Source organism: Phyllostomus discolor, chromosome 7, assembly GCF_004126475.2.
Source record: "Phyllostomus discolor isolate MPI-MPIP mPhyDis1 chromosome 7, mPhyDis1.pri.v3, whole genome shotgun sequence".
In the NCBI taxonomy this organism is placed as follows: Eukaryota; Metazoa; Chordata; class Mammalia; order Chiroptera; family Phyllostomidae; genus Phyllostomus; species Phyllostomus discolor.
Window position 1 is genome coordinate 32,185,296 of NC_040909.2, and position 21,283 is coordinate 32,206,578.

At 40.7% G+C, this 21,283-nt stretch overlaps 1 long non-coding RNA gene across 1 annotated transcript in view; it reads right to left on the reverse strand.

Moving 5' to 3' along the window:
- Positions 1-21,283, reverse strand: part of LOC118501602 — an 88,777-nt gene that overhangs the window by 18,208 nt on the left and 49,286 nt on the right. Inside the window, exon 2 of the long non-coding RNA XR_004904226.1 lies at positions 7,887-7,923. This is a non-coding gene — a long non-coding RNA (uncharacterized LOC118501602). The remainder of the gene's footprint in view (positions 1-7,886; positions 7,924-21,283) is intronic.

A 21,283-nucleotide genomic window follows, 5' to 3' on the forward strand; every position in this document is an offset into this window, starting at 1 on the left:
AATCAAAATAGGAAAATAAATTTTCATGATGACAAAGAAGAACTCTAACAACACTGCCTGATGAGTCTAGAGGGGGAACTAACATACAAATAAGTACATAGGATTATGAGTGCCACTCCCACACAGTTAAAAATCTGCACATAATTTTTGAGTCCCCCAAAACTTAATTACTAATAGCCTACTGTTGACCAGAAGCCTTACCAACAATGTAAACAGTTGATTAACACATATTTTTGTGTCATTGTATTCTTACAATGAAGTAAGTTAGAGAAAGGAAAATGCTATTAAGAAAAGCATAAGGAGGAGAAGATACTTTTACAGCATTTATTTAAAAATCTGCATATATGTGAACCTGCACAATTTAAACCTGTGATGTTCAAAGGTCAACTGTACAAGGTAATTTGCTAGGTGCAAAAATAGTTATGTGTCAAAAAGCTGTGGATGTCTGGAGAGGGAGCGTGGCCAAGTCTCCCTATAAGGGGTGAAGGGAGGAATAGCTGAGCTGAGTCGTATGGGATGAGGAGGTAGAATTAGATGGAGAGTAACACTTTTGCTCAAGTATCAAAGAATGAAAAGTCATAGGTAAAGAAAAGTAAAGATTCATTTAGCCTGGAGTATAGAGGTTGAAATAAGCAAAAATAAGGCAAGATATAGAAGTTGTTGCCGAACTGGCCTTGAAAATCGTGCCAGGTTTTGGACTTGATCCTGATGGCAGTGGTAGTCTTGAGGGAGATTTGTAAAAGATCATCCAACATTTGAGGGAGAGGTGATTAAAGTCAAATAGTCACAGAGGCATGAACGTGGGTCCAAGGCTTAGCTCCCAGCCAGGTGTAAAGTAGGGTGGCCTGAATTGAGTCTGGATCAGTGGACTATAAGAAGCACAAAGAAGACTTGACACCGTCATGACCTAATGGTATATGGATAATGGTAGAGGAAATAGGGTGACTGAAAGTTTGTGCCTTGAATAACAAGTTAAATAGTGATTCCATTCACAGACATAGGAACAAGTGAGGGCAAGACAATCATGAGGGAAACAGTGAGTCAGGTTTAACCTTGGTGGGTATGAGTTGCTGCCATATGAGTGGGGATAGATTTAGGAGCTATCAGTGCATAGGTGGCTGGCCTGAGCTCACCACCTCCCCGTATTCTATGCCCCATGCCACCCCTCATTCTCACTCCCAGACCACTTTTCTTATGTAGGCCCTGAGGTTAATGCATCTTGGAATCATCTAGGCACACAGGGAACATGGCATCTTTCCATTCCCCTTCCTCTGACCTCTACTCTCCTCAGTCTCACTGTGGTGAGCAAAATAATAGACCCCCAAAGATGTCCTAATCCCTGGCACTCATAAATATGTTACTGTACTTAAAAAAAAAAGACACTCTACAATGTTATTAACAACCTTGATATGGGAGATTATCCTACTTTACTCAGGTGAGTCCAACCCAATCACATTAACCCTTAAAAGCATGAAACTATTCCAGGCTGCACAGAACCAGAGGGATGATTGTATGAGAAAGACTTAGCCTGCCATTCCTGGCTTGGAAGATGGCAGAGGGGCCAGAGCCAAAGAATACAGATAGCTTCTAAATAGCTTCTAGAATATCCTATATAGCTTCTAGAAGCAAGAGAGCAGATTCTCTCCTAGAGCCTCCAGAAAAGGCTGTAGCTGCTGAGGTTCCCATAATTTGTTACAGCAGCAATATTCACCAAAAACATATTACCTTCATTTCAGGGACATTTCCAAATTTAATTCTCTACTGGAAGCTATTGACAGCTTTTCAAAAAAAAAAAAAGTCCTCTTTTAATACCAACAGTTCTGGGGTTGCTAGAGGGCCAAGGACTCTGTAATAAAAGCAATTCATGTCAAGGAACTGCATGAGATAACCTGGTGAAAGTATAAGAATTGAGGCAAGAGGGAGCCCTGGGAAGGAAGTAGACAAGCCAGTAAATAAGAGCAGGAGAGGGAGGGAGAGAAAGGAAAAACAAAGATGGAATAATGTCAGCAAAACCAGCAGAGGACAGCCTTTAAGTGGTAGGTGTTGGTCAGAAGTGTTAAATGATACAGAGAAGAGAGAATAGAATTTGACAACAAGCAGGTCATTAGTGGTTTTCAAAGGAAGCATTTTGTGAAGAGATAGGGCAAAAGCCAGAATGCAGAGTGCCGGAGCGAGGCTAGAGAAAGAATTAAGAAGTAAATAAGCTGTGAGCAGCCCTTTAGAAAAGATTATGTATTATTCATCTTTATATCAATAATACTCAGCACAATGTCTGGAACACAGTGGGTGCTCATTAAACATTGAATTTGAGGGAAGTACTGGAGTCAGTAGGTATAGACCAGCACTTCTTAAACTTTATTGTGCATAGAAATCACTGGGGAATTCTGATACAGTAGGTCTGGGTTGGGACCTGAGATCTGCATTTCCAATAAGCTTCCAGATGATGTTGTCAATGGGGCTGGTAGGTGTACCTTACTTTGAGTAACAAGGATGTAGATCACCCCATGCAGTCACCCATCAATCATAGCCCCTTTGGTACCTTGGGTAATATTACGATCCTGGAGACCAGTATGACTTCTGAAATTGTAGACTTTGCTGACCTCATAATATACATCTACACCATGGAGCCAACCCAGACTCCAATCCAAGCACAGCACCTGGGAGTAAATATTCATAAAAGGCCTAGTACCCCCAACAGTCTCCATATTGCAGCACTTTAGCTCTTTTCACAGCTCCCTCCAGAGTCAACACCACCACCAAACCCTTCATCACCGATGGTAACTATTCATATCCCACCATTAACAGATACAAATTAGTCTCAGGGAGATGTTTTTTCATCCAATGATCTCAGAAGTTCCAACTGTATGGCTTTTAAAGAGCCATCTGGATCAGGAGCATCAGAGCGGACATGGCTCCTAGTGCCTCACCTTCCTCCCACAAGGGCAGCGGTGGCACCTGGCTGCACATGTACACCCTACAAAACAAACTTGGGGAAGGTAAATAACCCCAGTCCGAACTATCCACCTATTGCCAATAAAAAAAGAAAAGCTATTAAACATCTTAATATAAAATGCATTGCAGGGTGTCATTAATGGCACCATTAAAGATATGGAGATACAGGGCATTGGAAAGCCATGTTAACCTTTGTAAGAACTATTTTCTAGGGAACCAAAGGTGAGGGTAATTTGGGCAAAACTAGTGAGGGAGGCCTTTCCCCTTAAAGTGAGTGCCCATCACAGTTCACCCTAAACACAGTTTCATAGCTTGGTTTTTATACTGTCCCAACTCATCTATTAGAGGAATTTTGTCTGCAGGAAAAGTAGACTAGCAGCCAAAGATCAGTGGATGAGTCAACTTTCTTTCAGTTGAAGCCACATAAAACTTCATCCTCATTTGCTTAAGCAAAAGTGAATTTGAAAACATCACTGAAGCATCTCTGGAGGGGGCACAAGTCAAGGTTTAAACAATGTCTCCAGTTTATTTCACAACTCTGTTGCCTCTGGGTTGGCTGTAAGTCCAGGCTGTACATGGGGGTACCAGTTGTTTCACAAAAATTTGCTCAACTAGAACCAGTTCCCTCAGAGGGAAAACCAAAGTGCATCTCTATAAACTATGAAGGTTGGAGTGGGGAAAAACTGTCCCACCTGATTGGTTTGGCCTGGGTCATGTCCTCTACTCTGGGTTACCTTCTTTGTTAGTGCTCTTGGGCTGAATAGAGGAAAGAATTAATCCCCCTCAATCCAATCAAGGTCCCATTGTCAGAGGAAGGGAGAGTGATATTAAGAGGAAATGCAACAAATGCCTACCACACTCAGGTTTGTATACACACTTGGGCCCAAGTCTGTTACAATGAGTGAAATCCAGATTCCATCAACTCACAGACCCTCCGCAGGTCCTTTCCGTCTCCATAACAACACAACTGAATGTATCCCTGCTCTGCTGCTCTGGTCACACGAGCTTAGGATGACAAATTACCTTGAGTTCTGGGGCCAAATCCACCTTCCTATCTTATCCCTTTTGCAGAGACCGGCACTAAAAGTTGGTCCTGCCTGTTGCTTCATGTAACACTTTCACCTAAACTAATTCCTTCTCTCTCTCTTACTTGTCTCCTCACTGTGAAAGAGTTTAGAAAGGCCACTCATGCCAGGCTTGGAATAAAGGAAACTGAATAGGCCAAATCCTGGTCCTTCAGACCAGACTGGAGTCCTGCTCCAGAAAAGTCAATGTCTCCATTTTTTTTTTCTTTCTTATGAGAAAAACTCCCAGATTTAAAGGATAGGACACCGTTGCCCTGGCCAGGTGGCTCAGTTAGTTGGTGCCTAGTCCCATATACCACAAGGTTGCACATTTGAGTCCCTGTCAGAGCACACACCCAGGCTGCAGGTTCTATCCCTGGCTGGGGTGCATATAGGAGGCAACCAATCAATGTTTCTCTCTCACATTAATGTCTCTCTCTCCACTCCTGTCTCTATAAAATCAATAAACATATCCTCCAGTGAGGATTAAATAAGTAAAATAATAAATAACAGGGCACTGTCAATTGCTAGAATGACAAAAGAGTGGCTTGAAGATACCACATTTCCCAAAAGAGCCAGGAGGGAAATTTTCAGCCACTGTTACTGCTGGGAAGTTTAAGAGGCTTTTATGTCACAGTGAACTTGGTATCTTGGTGTACTACCTCCTTCTCAATGATGCTCATACTGACCAGTCCCTTGATAATCCAAAGGCACCAATCAAGGCAATTTTCTATCTAAATCTATTTCTTCACCAAAAATCTAGTCTAGCCTAAAAAAGTAATACTCATGAATTTATTCAGGTTATTAATTGAGAGACAACATAGGCTGGTGGTAAAAAAAAAACAAAAAACAAAAAAAAACAAAAACCATGAACTTAGGAGCCAGAAAGAACTGACTTCAAATTCCTATTCCAGCTCTTACTGACCGGGTGAGTTTGGATAGGTTATTTAATCCCTTTGATAATGGCCTGCAATGATAATGTTTGTAAGGTGCTTAGCTTAGTACTCCATATGCAAAAAGTACTCATCACATGTTCTTGTTAAGGGTCTACCGTGTGTCAGGTACTCTGCTAGGCTATAGGCAACAGGACTGAATAAAATATAATAACAATATTAAAATGAAAGGTGATATTAAAGAATATGTGGTCTCTTCCCTTAGGAAATCTAGGACCAGAGGAAGGAAGGAGTTTGCCCAAAGTCATAGGTAGTGTAGCAGGGCTGGGAAAAGACTCAGCTCCCTGACTCCACCTTCACACAAAGCTTAAAGTCTCTGTGAAGACACTTCTAAACTGGCTAAGATTGGCAGGCATATAAAAGATTATTGTTTCAAGGTGTGGGCATAGAGATTCCACTTTAGCTTAGATTCTTGAACCCACTCATAGCCCAGCAGTCACAGTCCCAAATTATTATCTGAAGATGGACACATTGCAGCTTGCCTTTGCCTGGTCAAGATTGGTGGCAAGGAAGGAAGGCCCGTGGCTCCCAGCCTAGCTCTGAAACAGTGACCTGAAGCAGGTGGCTGATGTCCAGGGCCCCTCAGAGTAGGCAAGGCAGATCATAATCACTGATTAGGTAAGAATGCCAGTCAAGAAAGAGGGGGCCATGCCCCTGGCACCAATTCCCAAAATGTAACAGTACAAACCTCTGCATGCGATGGTCTATCTCTGTCTCACAAGCACCCTCCAGTCATCTAATCATAAATATATCATGCTCACCCATCCTAATCCCTTGGCCAGGTCCTAAGGGCCCCAACTTAGGCCCCAGCCAGCTATTGAGGCTGTCTTTCCTTTGTTTTGGCTTCTGTCAGGAAGCACAAATAATGGGTATGAATCACCCTGCAAGTTAAACAGGATTTTTAATTCCAGTCCAGATGGACTCCAGTTCTCCAGCAGAGGCCATGCCAGTTACTCTTGGGTCTAGGATGAGACCATGACCAGGATCAGACATTTCATATACAACATGGAGCCCACTGTACCCTGAGTGTCCTGGATCCCATTTCTTACATCTCCCCCAAACCAATATCAAGTTGCTGGGCAACTATCAGAGCAGAAAAAGCCTGAATTCAGTTTTTAAATCTGATGGTGAGAGAGGGAGGTCCAGAAAACCTATAAAGAAATTGCATGAAATCAATCTTACCAGAGACAGCATCCCTCTCCTTTGAGATTTCCTTCCCATCAGATCTTGGACTGGATTGAGCCATTCATTCAATAACTTTGTTTACTAAGTGCCAGGTCCTTTACAGCATTATATCAGTGCTCAAGACAACATAATGTCTACCCTCCCAGAGCTCACATACTTATAGGAAATATGAACAGAAGCATTGGACCATGGAACTGATCTAAACTCAGGAGTCAAGGAAGGCACACTGAAAGAAGGGAGGTTTAAGCTGAGACCAGAACCTTGAGTAGGAGTAAGCGGGGGAAAACATGAGAGTATCTCAGGCAAAGGGAACAGCATGAATAAAGGCCCCAAAGTGGAGCATTATAAAATACTGATGATTATAACGATGATGATGAGAATGAGGATGATGATGATGATGATGATGATGATACCAGCAACCAGTTATTTAGTGCTTATTACCTGCGCTTACTTTATAAGGATTGACTCCTTATAAGGATTGACTCTTAAGGTTTTATCCTTATAACTACCATGTGAAGTCTGTGCTATTAAACCTATTCATAGTAGATTAACTAAGACTTTGGAGTTGAGTCAAGTTACATAACCTTGCCCCAGTCACATGGCCAGTAATCAGACTTAAATCCAAGCAAGCCTGGCTCTGGAGCCTGCAGTCTACAGACCACCATTCAATTATTCATTTACTTGTTTCCCCATTAGGTCATACTGAGCACCTGGCTAGGAGCTGAGGATGCAAAGAAGATAAAAGAGGTACCTGCCCAGTCTCCCATAAAAGGCACGAGGGCCTGAAATAGGGAGCAGGTTTAAAACCTGGGCTCTTGTACTGACTCCCATGGCTGGCCTACCTAGCCGGCAGGTCCACTCCTAATAACAGCGGACTCAGGACAAAAGTACAGATGGAGACCCACTGTGTTGGCTTCCTAGAGCTGTCATACTAACTTACCACAAACTTGGTAGCTTGTGGTAATGTACCAGCAAATATCTGTTATCTCATAGTTCTGGTGCCCAGAAGTCTGAAGTTAAGGTGTCAACGGGACCATGTTCCCTCTGAAGGTCTTAGGAGACAATCCTTCCTTGCCTTTTCCAGCTTCTGGAAGCTCCAGGTGTTCCTTGCCTGGGGCTGCTTCTGCCTTCACTTGTCCTTCTACCCTGTGTCTCTGTATCCTCTCCTCTTTTATAAAGACACTTGTCTTTGGATTTATGACCTACTTGGTTAATCCAGGATGATATTATCTGAGGTCCTTCACTTAATTACATCCACAAAGGCCCCTTTCCCAAATAAGGTCATTCCCAGCTACCAGGGGTTAGGATTTGGGCATATCTTTTTAGGACCACAATTCAACCCACTAAACCCACATACCATATGTATAAATATTTAAAATTTATAAATCAAGCTAATAAACTAGCAAATAACTTATGTTGTATCTTTCTATCTTGATTTATACCATAATGAAAACATTTTTTAAGTGTTTGAAGCTCTGGTTTCGTATGACCAAAGAGAACATATCAAGGTTAAGTAAATTTAATCATCATCATTATGTGTAAATGGCCCAAGCATGTGTTGATGGTATTTAGGTAAGTAATAAATACACAGTCCATAAATTATTACATAGTATTCCATGGAATTTATTTTTCTTGCCTCAAATTCAGTAAATCACTAAGCATGTTCCTGTAATCAGGAGTTTCATGTAATTTGTGTTCAACCGACATCAATGAGGATAATGACAACACTCACCTCACAAGGTGGTTGTAGGGCATGAAAGGAGTTCAACCTGCAAAAGAGCAAACTGTAAATTGTATTGACAGTATAAAAAATCAAATATTCATTTAAAATGTAATTGAATATAAAACTACATAAAATTTAATTTAGTTCTTAAATAATTGTACATTTTTTCTTCTAAAATATTGTTATCTATTAAATAGAACCAGAGGCATGGAAACATGGATCAGGCTGACAGTGACCAGAGGTAAGAGGGGAGGCAGATAATGGTGGAAAGAAGAGGAAGAGACTAGCCAAAGAACATGTATGGAAGACCCATCGACATAGACAACAGTGTGGGGATTGACTGTGGGAGCGGGCATGGGTTAGGCAGGGGAAGGCAAAGGGGGAAAAATTGGGACAACTGTAACTGAATAACAATAAAAATTTAAAAGGTAAAATAAAATAAAACTTATAATTAACAAACATCAAATTTTAAATATTTATTTAAATCAATCTGAATTTTTAACTCAAAATTTTGAAAATTTAATTGAAGTTTAATAAATATTCTTAAAAAATAAGATTATATGCAACTTAAGCATTCAATGCCTAGGTAGTTAACCATGTCAGTAATCAATGTGAGACTCCTGATGGACATGTTACATCTCAACCTACACATGTATTCAAATTTAAGAGCAATATGAATTTCTAATACTTCAAAACAGTTCTCATCCACAATATGTAACTGTGCTGAATATCATTTTAATTCTGAGCACCTCCAACACCACAAATTAGAACATAAAGAAAATAAAAAGGACATGTGGCACTACTGAAAAATTATACTTTATTACGGCAGAACTTATTGCTTTCATGTTACTGAAGAGAAAGGATTTGACGTGCTAATTTGTCTTTACTCTGACCTAAGTGCTTCCACTGCTCCAGTTCTTCCTAGTCTTTCCCTAATGACAACAGTCTTTCTCTAATTCCCATATACCTGACTGAACTGACTTGTTTCAAGGACACAGAGCAAGAGAAGACATGGAGAAGCATTTCCTTGGGGACTGGATGGTGTTAGTTATGAGAGCAAATACTCAGGGCTGCTGGCCCCTCTGAGGCCACCTCTACTTTCCTCTGGAATCAGCTGACCTGTGTTTTCCCAGATTCTCCTGACACTCCATTTTCCAAAGTCCCCAGATCTTGCCACACATCAGCCTGTCTCTCTATACTCACTCTGTTTCAGCTTTGATTTGGTTGTCTTTCGGAGCACCAACTAAGATGGATCTCTGCACAACTTCTTTGCTCTCACAGCCTCTGCTTGGCATGTTTTTCCCTCTCATGGGTTAGTTGAGGTTCCATCTGTCCTCGTTAGCTCACAGCACCCCATCACAGAAAATGCTACAGAGATCCATGTCTCCCACCCCTGACTGGGTACATGCCTTATTAAAATAAGGGTTGAAAATGGTGAGGTCCAGTCTGTAGACATGGTGTTTGGGTTGTTTTTTGGTTTAGCAGTTTTTAGAAGTTTGAATCTGAATGTGTTTAAACAGGACTTGCATATTTCTCCCGATTTTCTTCTAACCAGTCCAATTCATATTTACATTACCAGCCTAATCCTGTATGCAAATAATAAAGCATTGTTTTTAAAGCCAGATGGAATTAGATTTGAATGTCTTCTCTGCTCCTTGTCTGCTATGAACTCTTGGGACAAGTTATACATCCTTTCAGGGCTCAGTTTTCTCATCTTTCAAAGAGGTTAAAAAGCATATCTAGCAGGTTTGTAGCAAAGGCCAATAGAAAATGTGTTTAGTGCAGTATCTGCACACACTAATGTTCAGTGGTCATTATTTCTGTTGTCCTCATACAGACTCCTTGATTCTCAAGCCACACTCTTAAGTCTGTCAGTGGAGACGGGGTTTCTCAGTCTGGATACTTTATAACCTGGCTCTGATGACACCCCTTCCTTCCACCTTTTGGATGAAGCAATTAAGGACTCAGGGGACAGCATACAACCAGGAACCTAAGTCAACTAAATCCCATAAATGACTTTTCCTATTATGTAGAAATCATGGGTGCTAGTAGGTACTAATTGGCTGTCTTCTTTACTTTCCTTTACAGCATTTAAGTAGTTCTTTAACACACTTTTATTTTGGAGCTTCCTAATTATATTACTTAAGGTACCTATTGTCAATGAGCTTGCCAGTGAGAAAAAATGAAGTTATTTATGCATTCTTATATTTCACAACCATTTATGGGGTAACTTTGATGTTCTCAGTACTGCAGAGCATGCCAAAGTATGAGATGCAGTCCCTCCCCTTGAGAAACCTAAAGACTCGCTGGTGAAAAATAATAAATATGTGGGAAATGATTAAATCAAAATACTATGAATCAGATGACAAGTTTTTAAGGGAAATACTGTTGTGGGAGAAAATATTAATGTCTATAATAACAAATTTATAGTTATTTTAAATTATTTTTATATATAAAGAAAAATTTGAAAAATAGAGAAATATATGCTGGAACAGGAAAATAGCAAGAACAGAGCCTTGGTAACTGAACTGAGCCAGTTCAGGGCCTGATCCAGTTGGATTAAAACCTCATGTAGAGGAGTGGTTACATTTCCACAGACAACATCAAGCTCTAAGTGATCACTATAATGTTCCCAGTGTTTTTCTTGCCCCTGGTCTTTCTCCTACTTAAACCAACCTGTCATACTCTAGTCTGACAAAACATCCCAAGTATTCTGTAAAAAAATGTCATTCTCCCACTCAAAAACTTCCAGTGACTCTCCACTGGCTGCTGAATTCTATTGCTCACTAAATCCAAGCACCCCTGTGGTGTCCTTATAGATAAAAATTGCCTCCAGTGTTGGATTGAAATGCAGTTGGATAAAAGGAGGTGGCAAACTGGGTTTGAAGACCAGCTCAGGCATCGGCTAGCTATGTAGATACCTAAAGAATATAATTCAGTTTCTTTCTGCCTCAAATCCATCCTTCCTAGGTTGTTGAGTGAATTGCAATAATTAAATACAATTAATAGACTTAGAATACAGCTTAGCACATAGTAAATACTCAATCAATATTGGCTATTAATAAAGGAATAAAACTGTTGATTAATGGAGCAAATGAACCTAGAAAGAGGTCTCCCCTCCCAGCCTTTAAAGTTCAGTGGATGACCCAATGAAGATATAGAAGACAGACTTTTTAAAATCCATGGACAATATTAATTGGCGAAGGATAGAACATATGTGGGTAACAGAATCATATTCTAAAACTAAGCTAATGAGCAGTTGAAGGAGGAAGATATAACAAGATATACATAACAGAATAGGAAGAAACTCAATCTAGTGTTTGGTGTGCTGGTAAACCAGCTCTCTGAAAGGGGGGAAAAAAAGCCTGATTTGTAGCTTTTACTAATTTCTATGATATAACTATTCCTATCACAGCCAATGTCAAGCTCCCAGTGTGATGCTACTGATTGAATTTAATGTATGAGAGAAACAGGGTAGTGAAATGGCTTAAGAGTTTGGCCTCTGTAGTCAGATAGTCATGGATTCAAATTTCACTTTCCATACTTGATAGCTGCATCATCCTTGACAAGTCACTAAACCTCTTTATCCTAGTTTCCTCATCTATAAAATGATGATGATAATGTCTATTTCATAACTTTACTCACAGAGTTACATGAGAAATATCATGTTAAGAAAGAGCTTAGTATGCTCTGACCAGGTGGCTCAGTCAGTTGGAGCATCACCCCATACACCAACAGTTTGTGAGCTCCATCCCTGGTCAAGGCACATACCTAGGTTGTTACGGTTTTATCCTCAGTCAGGGTGCATGCCTAAGTTGCTAGTTCAGTTCCCATTTGGGGCATATATGGGAGGCAACCAGTCGATGTTTCCAATGCTCCTCTCCCCCCATCGTGCGCTCTCTCTCTCTCTCTCTCTCTCTCTTTCCTTCCTTCCCTCCCTCCCTTCCTCTCTCTAAAATCAATAAATATATAGTCAGGTGAGGATTTTTAAAAATGTTTTTAAATAAAGAGTTTAGCAATAAGAAAAGGACAAACCAACAAAGGGGGACATGAAGGACAAAAGTGTGTGTCAATGAGTTTTATCTGCTTAGCAAATCATGTAATATTTATTGGTTTAAAACAATAGCCATTCATTTGTTCACTGCTATCAGTCTGGGCTGAGCTCAGAGGGAATGGCTGCCTTCTTCCTCAAGGGGTTAGCTGAGCTCAGGCTCATGTTTGCAGTCTGCTGATGAACCATGGCCTCTCTCATATGTTTAACAGTTGGCAGGAATAATGGAGTTTACTGAGCTCAAGCTTCTCATTAGCTAACAGGCTAGTTTGGGCTGATTCACAAGTGGTGGCTTCAGGGCTTCCAAGAACAGCAAGAAAAAGCAAGTACCAATGCACAGGCACTTTTCAATTCTCTTGGGTCTCTTCAGCTCTCACATGTTCATGTTTCATTGGCTAAGACAAGTCACATGTCTAACCCCAGGGCCAGTGTGATGGGAACTACCCAAGGGTGTGTGGATTCAGAGAGGGGAAATATTGTGGTTATTTTTATAAACTACCACGATGTAAGAACAAGCATTTGATAAAAGAGAAAAGCCGAATGGCAAATAAATGCATGAAAGATGTCCAACCTCACTTAGTAATGAGGAAAATTCAAATTAAGATGGGATATTATTTCCTATCTTCAGGTTGATAATTTCAAAATCTGATAAAGCTAAGGGATGACATAAAGTGAAGAAATAAGAAATTCTATACACAGCTGCTAGGGAGTAGACAAATTTTGACATACTCATAGAACTCAGTGATTGAAATGCATAGATTAGGTTTCCATGAATCAAAAATGAACACATAATTCTGAGCTACAGAATTATCAGACAGCAAGATACAATACATTACATAAGGCATTTTATTTATATGGGTATATACATGTATAATACAATATAAAACATAGATGGTAAGGACACACACCAACTTCAGAATAACATCCATCTCTTGGGATAAAGAGATGAAGAGCAAAGAATAAAAATTAAAAGAAGGTTCAAGTTTCTATGTATATTTTATTTCTCAAAAACTGATGTAACTATGACAAATAGAATATTTGCTAAATTCAATAGATCAATCCATGAGTACTTGTTATATTTTAAATATTTGAAATATTGTTTGTTTGAAATATTTAAAATGTTTATTTGAAATATTTCATAATTAAAGCAACATTTAAAGAAAAATTATCTAACATTTCCTTTAAATTAAGGAATAAATATTGGAGGAACAAGAAGACCAACAGTTATATAACTGCTTAATTTAGCTGCCTAAAAAATGATATTTTAGGTCATAATCATAGAAGTAAATGATGTAGAAAGCAGGGGTCCACAATCCTGCTGTACTCTGCTTTGGCCAGACCACACCTGAACACACTTGGAAAAGGACATACACAAATGTGAGTGTAGCCCTCCATTCAGTCAACCAAACTGCTGGAGCACCCGCCAGAATGTCACTATATCAAGCATTGAGGATACCACAGAGAACAGAAACCCTGAGTCCTGCTCTCCGAGCCTTAGCTTCTATCCCAGTCAGTGCACACAACAATCTTTACAGCATATGTGACATGAGGTGGGAGGGTTGATTGCATGGTAGTTGATAAAAAGCAATAAGGAATGATGGCAAGGCTGCCCCCATCTCTCTCCCATACCGGTTCTGACTTTAAAGAGAATTCTGTAGCTTTAGATGAAACAGCTCTGGGTACCTTCTTGCACATGCATACTCAGCATAGATGAGGAGAAACCTGCCTGTGTGCCTAGGGCCCTCACCAGACTCTTTCACGAAGCCCAGTCTAAACCACCCATGAGAACTTCACCCCCAAGCAGAGAAGATGAGAGCAGAGACCTCTGCTCCATCCGTCAGCTCCTCAGCAGCCTTTATCCCCTCAAGGTTAACTGCAAAGACAGTCATTTGGGCTGTAGTGTCTTTTTATTTTTTTTCAACCTCCCATTTCCTATTCTGTAATTATTGCCAAGAAGTGTTTGCAGAAAACATGGTGGATTTCTGACAGTCTGTCATGTAGGAGAAAGATGAGCTCTTCCTGTGCACTGCCAGGGACTGAAGTCTGGCTGGGGAGGGTGCAAGGGGAGGGGTTTTCAGCCACTGTAAAGAGGAACTCTAGGGCTCCTGGATCCAGAGCAGCAGCAGGATGCCCCCTCTGAGGTTCACTGAGAGGCAATGCAAGAACACTGAAAAGCAAGTGGCTGGTTGGCTTTACAAATTCTAAAAAATGTCTTCATTGAGTTTTTTTATGACTCCCATTTTTTATAATACCAGAATAATCATTGTAAAACATTTAAAAGTTATGGAAATGTTTAAGAAGATAGTATAGTCCCATAATCTTCCAGAGAAAGCCACTTTGATATATCCTTTCCAATATTTTTTGATGGATATACAAACTTTTATATATGAACAGGGATCACTGTTATATGTAAATTGCCTTACAACTTGCTTCCCTCTCCCATAATGTTATGTCTTGGAAGTCTCTCCCACATCTGGATATTCATGACCAGCTCATTCTTTTTATGGGGTGCATTATTCATTCATTCACATACTTATAAAATGACAACACTACTCTAGGCACTAGTGAACACAACAGCAAACAAAACAAAGGCTTTTCCTTCAGAGACTTTACATTCTAGTAGAGAAAGAAATCTACAAACAAATAAATATATAAAATGTTCAAGAGATACATGTTATGAAGAAAAACAAAACAGGTTAATAAGGCATTATACAACAAAGAATGCTATTTTAGATTGTGTAGTCATGAAAGACTTTTTTGAGGGGCTCTGTGTCTGTTACCTATAACTGTGTAACAAATTATTTCCAAAACCTTAGCGGTTTAAACAGCAATATTTATTAACTCATAGTTTCTGTAGGACAGGATTCCAGAAGGGGCTGAGCTGCAACCTCCGATTCAGGGTCTCTCACAAGCTACAGTCAAGGTGTCAGCCAGGTCTGTACTCATCTGAAGGCTCGACTAGGGAATGAACCACTTCCAAACTCACACTGTTGTTGGCAAAAATTCCTTTCTTGTAGGCTGTTCTCTGAGTACCTCAGTCTCTCATTGGTTATTTGCTGTCAACTTGCCTCAGTCTTGGCACAGAGGTTTCTCCCTAGGGCAGCTCACAACATGGCAGCTGGCTTCATCACAGTGAGCAAGAGTGAGAGAGCAAGAGAGAGAGAGATGGAAGCCACAGTATTTTACCATAAAATCTCAAATGTGACATTCCCTCTTTCTTGTTATATTCTGTTCATTAGTAGCAAGTCACTCAGTCCAGCCCACACTTAAGGAGAGGATATCACACAGAGTGCAAATACCAGGAGAAGGGGCCACTGGGGACCATCTTAGGAGATGTGGACCACACATTGATATTTGAACAGAGGCATAATGAAAGGAGGGACTGAGTCGTGTGAATATCTGGGAAAGAACCTTCCAAGAAGACCAGCGAGATCAAAGACCCTGAGGGTAGAACTGCCTTGATATGAAGAGGAACATCCAGAAGCTCCCTGTGGTTGGGGCAGTGAAGGGAGAGAACAGTGCTAAGTGAGGCTGAAGAAGGAAGCAGCAATAAGGTCAGGCCTTGCAGTCTATGCTTTGCAGGACGTAAAACTTGGGGTTTTATTTTAAGAGACATAAGAAGACACAGTGTTCCCTATTTTGTACTATCAAAATTTATTTACCTAACCCCTCACTGATGAAATCATTTCTAATTTTCTGTTTCTAATAATGCCACACTGTTGTATGCACACATGCACTTCTGCTGGTATTTCTGAAGGAAACATACTCTTACATATATACACATACAGTATAGTGAAACTGCACTCAAAAGCCTTTCCCAGTTCACTCTCTCATCAATATGGTGCAAAGGCAGTGCCCTAGCCAATACTAAGTAATATTAGGCATTTAAGCTTTTGAATCTTTGTTCATCTGACATGGAAAAAGTGACATTTTATTGGGACTTGCCATTGTTTCCTCTCTAAAGAGGATAAGCGGTTTTGTGTCTAGTAGGAGAACAAACCTTTTTACATCCTTCTTTTTCTTCCTCTGCAGCACCTAATGAGGTCTAAGTGTTCTCTACTCTGATGGGCTCTGATGGCAACCAGCCCTGTGGCCCCAGGAGCTGTTCTGCTGTTCAGCACTGCTTCCCTTTGCTCTTTGGGGTCCCAGAGCCACTCTGGCCCCCTGTTGATGAGCCTTTGCCTACTGCCTTTACCTGAACTCCTTTTCCCAGATGGACCTCTCCCCGCTTGAGTCTCAGGCATATCCTCAGCACTCAGCAACTAGCTGCCTCCAACACACTCTCCACCAGAGTTCAGAGGCACTCAGAGGCTGTTCACAGGGCAGGCAGCTGGTGGATTAATGGTTAGAAGAATGTTATTTCTTCTAACCAGATTCTTATATACCAGGCTCTTTTCTAGTGGTAGCTCCTATAACTCTGCGTCATTGGGCCAAGGCCCAAAACAACCTGTGCCTCCATTTCTTTCTCTAAACTGAGTTCAGGAACAACAGTCACTTCTTCAGTAGGCTGCTATGAGAAAAATACTGAGAAGAGTATAAATCACTTAGTAGGTGGTTGGAAAATGTGAAGTGTTACCATCATGCCATCTTACCATGCTGTTGTCTGAGTTTGGGGGAGTCAGAGACAATATCCCTTTCATTTTCCTCTTCCCAGCAGCTCTCCCATACAGTGACCTGCACAATACAGTATTCAATAGTTATTTGGTTAATTATCTGTGTATGTGTCAAAGGAATTCACACCTGAGTGAATGAATTGCATGTGTATTCTTAATATAGAGGGACTTAACTGCCAACTGTTATCTTGTGTACAATTGGTAATCCTTGAAGGATTTCTTGAAGATTAAATAACATAAAGTGATGTTTTAAGAAGAAATCTAAGGAATAAGTAAATTTGCAAATAAGATTTTTTTAAACCTGCAGATTTCCTCATTCCCCATGAAGGCAACAGGCCAATACATACATTTGGAAGCATGTTTTCAGCTGTCTGCTCTTCAGATCACTCATGCTTAGGCTCAGCAGCCCTCCCCCCATTTTTCTAGCCCACCCTCTTTCTCAGTCTGCCATTACTAGGCAGAGCCCCCTCTAGACACAAGCACACAAATATGCTCACATATTGGTGGGGGGGGGGGGGGTTGCTCTGGTGTTCCCTCCAGCATGTACAGTGATTTAAAACAAAGGCAGACAACCACAGCCCACAGTCTACACCCAGCTCATAGATATATTTTGTTCCACAAATGCAATACTTTCTAAAAACTGAATTAAAACTCAAAAGATTTAAACTAAAAAAAATACAGATATCCGGCTTCTCTTACAAAATCTGAGGTCTGGCCACAGGGGCTAGTGCTCCCATGTGGCAATAGCTCTCTATCTGGAGCTATGTAGCAGCAGCTCCCTTTGGACAGGTGTGTGCTGGATTCCCAGGTCCCCACAGTCTCATCGTTTGTGTTGAATGGATGCTAAGCCACATGAAATTTCAACCTCTGCCCTAAAACCATCATCCCAAGTGAACAGTGGCTTTGCCCTTCACTAATGAGTATTTCAGCCCCAAACAATCTCTGAAAGTCACAGAGCAATAGTTCCTTAATTCCTGAGATTTTTTTTTTGAGAAAGAGGTCCTTAGAATCAAATGCATTGTCTACAATTCTAACCTCTGAATACTGAATACTTGTTTGATACCTCTTTTTGTGAGGAGCACCTCCAGAAACATCCCATGAAAGATATTTTGGGTAAGACAGCCTGGAAAGTTTCGGAGACCCTCAGAACAAAAGAAAAGCCTTATAGTTGCTCAGGGAATCTTTTCAGAATAGGAGTAGCACTGCCCACCTCCAGCCCCTACCAAGAGAGATGACATATGGCTGAAATAAGCCACCCACTGGATAGGTCAACTGCAGGTGGAGCTGGAGAATAGGAAGACCTATTGGCTTTGGTGGGATCCTGGAAACAGACTGTGAGATGGGCACGTGTATGCAGGAGGTTTGTCGGGTTGTTCAATGGGGAACAGAGAGGCCTCAGATGATTCTGTTGGGATCTTGGGAGCTGTAGGGTTTTTCAGAGTTGTCTCCCACATTGAGGCAAAAGGCCAGGACTTTGTACATCCTGTATCAACCAGACATGGAAGGAAAGAGAATAACCTTGAGGGAGGCAATTATCTCCCTCAAGGGCAATTCCCAGAGAGGTATGCAGCCATGGGCCATTTTAACCAACACCCCCAGTAAGACTGGATGAGTGTCAGTCTTTAAAAGGAGATCTAACTGGAACACATACCATTGCACTCACGTTCTTTCTTCAGGATTAAATACAGCCACCTTCTTCTCTGCCATTGGCAGCAGTGACTACCACTTGAAAATTAGAAGGTAGGATTTGGAGGCAAGGCTCTAACATATTGCTTCCAACTTTTAACATTGGTCAATGGGATGATCTTTCTGGAACACAGTTCTAGTTACATAGACTATAGGACTGAAAAATCTTCAGTGGCTCCCCATTTTCTTTTGAATGAAGCACAGACTCCCGAGCCTGGAATTCCAGGCTCTCTGCCATCTGTCCCAAACTAATTTGTCAACTCATCTACCAGTACTCTCCTGCAAAGCCCAATCCTAAACAGTATGGTCCATGCAGTCTCTACAGTTTAATTTCTTCATGTCCTTACTATTAGTTATTCCTTCTACCTTGAGAAATCTTATCTCCCATTTCCATATATCTAAATCATATCCAATTTTCTTGGTTCAGTTCAAATACTTCCCTAGTTCTAGCTATCTGAAAGCAATCTCTCTAGGATCTTGTAATAACATTTTTTTTACCATGAATTACATATAATTTATCTCATATACTAAACCACAAACTCCTTGAGGGCAGGAGTTAGGCACCATTTAGTTCCTTGTGCATAATAAATACTTACTGAATATTGGATGGATGGATGGATGGATGGACATATATATGGGTGAACAGGAGTACAGATGGATGAATGACAGGCACTAGATAGATGTCCTGAGGTGATACTGAGTCTTGCCTTCACTCTTCCTTGGCTTTGTATATCCTATTTAGTTCATGAACAAGAAGCAGACTGATCTAAAAAAACTGAAGATGTATTTTCTGTATCACAATATGAAAATTACTGAGTGCTGAAGGCAGTGGGGAATCACCACGTCTCCTTTTCAAGCTTGTTACCACATTTGCTCATAAGAAGGGAACAGCACATAAATTTCATTTGAGTGTACCGTAAGACACCCTCTAGCCAGCTGTTATACTTCAAGTGGTATCATTCAGAAGACTTCTTGAACCTCAGATAGTTGTTAACAAAACAATATGCTGATCAGCTCCAAGAAACTAAATCAGAGGCAATCAGTTTTGGCAGCCGCTTGGCTCACAAAAGGTGACACCCAATTAGAGAATAAGATCAACCCCAAACAGTGTGTGCTTCCAACATCCCACAGTATTTACAGCTGCAATCATGGATCTGGCGGCCATGGATCCCACTTAAAGACACAAACTCCTCCAGAAGCCATAATAATAACCTCTTACTCTTATGTGATGCTGCCTTTCATTCTGGTTCTCTCAATGACTCAGTGAGATAGGGATGGAAAGTATTCCCATTCCCTTTTGAAGTTCAGGCAATAAAGTCTCAGAGATAAAAAAAAACTATCACACAATAACTTGTCAACAAAGCTATCATGTAGCAGCAGAGCCACAACTGAAACCTAGGCTTTGACTCCTTCAGTACAGTAATCCCCTTGCTATTGTGTGACCTCACTCATGCCTTTGCCTCTAGGTCTACAAAGGAAATTTTTCAAACACATAGCCAGTTTATTAATAACTTGTGCAAGTGACATCATATCCATTTTTAAGAATTTTAGCACAATGTCTAGTCAGAGAATTACTCTTAATGCCTAATCGAAATTATTTCTACAGTTTAGTCTCAGTCTCCTTTGTCCCTTTGTCATCTATTCAATATCCTTTGGAAGGAGAGCAAGTCCTGATTTTTACAAGAGTAAGATGGCCCCTATCAAACTCTTGGGCAGACTGTAATAAGGAAAATGGGAACTCCTAGAGTGGGGAGCATGTTTGTTTCCTGGGACCAACAGAGACTCACTGAGAACAAGCCACATTAGGCAGGCTTGCTGGTGGGGTGACCACAACAGAGAATTGAAGAGATGCAATAGATACAATGCCTATCGATTCTAGCAATGTCTTTGATGGAGTTTCCTATAATATTACTATGAACAAATTACAGAGATATGGACCTCATGATAATACTATTCAATGGATTTATAACTAGTTGAATAAATTCAGAGATGATGATTAATGGGTGGTGTGATCCTTCAGGATACCTAAATGATATAATGAAAAATATTGACCTCTGCCTTATCCAGTCCAAATCTTTCTCAAGCATTATTCTATTTTTGTCCCCTAGATCCTGCCTATGTCATCTGCATGGCTTAAAACTGAGAGGAGAAGCTGAAGAGTGGAATGGCAGAATCAGCAAGCCAAAACAATTTTGACAGGCAGGGATATTGGTTCAAACCTGATGAGATATATCAACTGGTATTTCAAAAACCTGAGGGTTTGATTCAAAAAATCAAGTCCACCAATAAAGGATGAAGAGACAAACCTCGATATCAACTCATAAGACAAAGTCTTCAGGATTGAGGTTAAGGGGCAGTTTCATTCATTAGAGTGGGGGGTTTTGGCCAAGAAAGCTAATAGGAACTTAGAGTGCCATTTTTCAGTGGTAACTAGCTTCATCTGCTTCACCCAGTGGTCTTGAGATCTGTGATTAAGAGGGTCAGTGACCAGTAGGAGACAGGCCACAGGCAGGTGAAAAAAATGGGAGAAAAGCTGGAAATGATGTTAATTAAATCACAAATGAAGACACCAGACTATTTAGCTTGATGACCATTGTCTTTACATTTCTAAGACTGTCATTCAGAAGAGAGAATGTTCTTACTGTGTGAACCCCAGGGGCAGGACAGGAGTCAGTGTGCAGAAGTTAAAAGGAAGTAGATTTTTGTTAACTTTAGGAGGAGGACCCTAAGAATTACAATTTTCCAGAGAAGGCTACATGGCAAGAAGAAGTGCAGAACCACACATGAGTCTCACAAGCAAGAGAAGGGGCAATGTGGGTGAGCTTATAGGATATGAGGACTCGAAGCCAAGACACAACTGGGACACAAAGCAGTTACCCTGAGGGTGGGCCATCATCACTGGGGCCACAGTGCTGATGGCTCTCTCTTGCATTTGAGGGCTGTTTTTATGTTTGGTCCACTTATCCTTGTACCTTCTGGCCCCTGACTGGCACCCACACTGAAAGCATAACCCTAGTGCTGTTAATAAATCCTTCAAGTCAGGCCTGAAGGTTCAG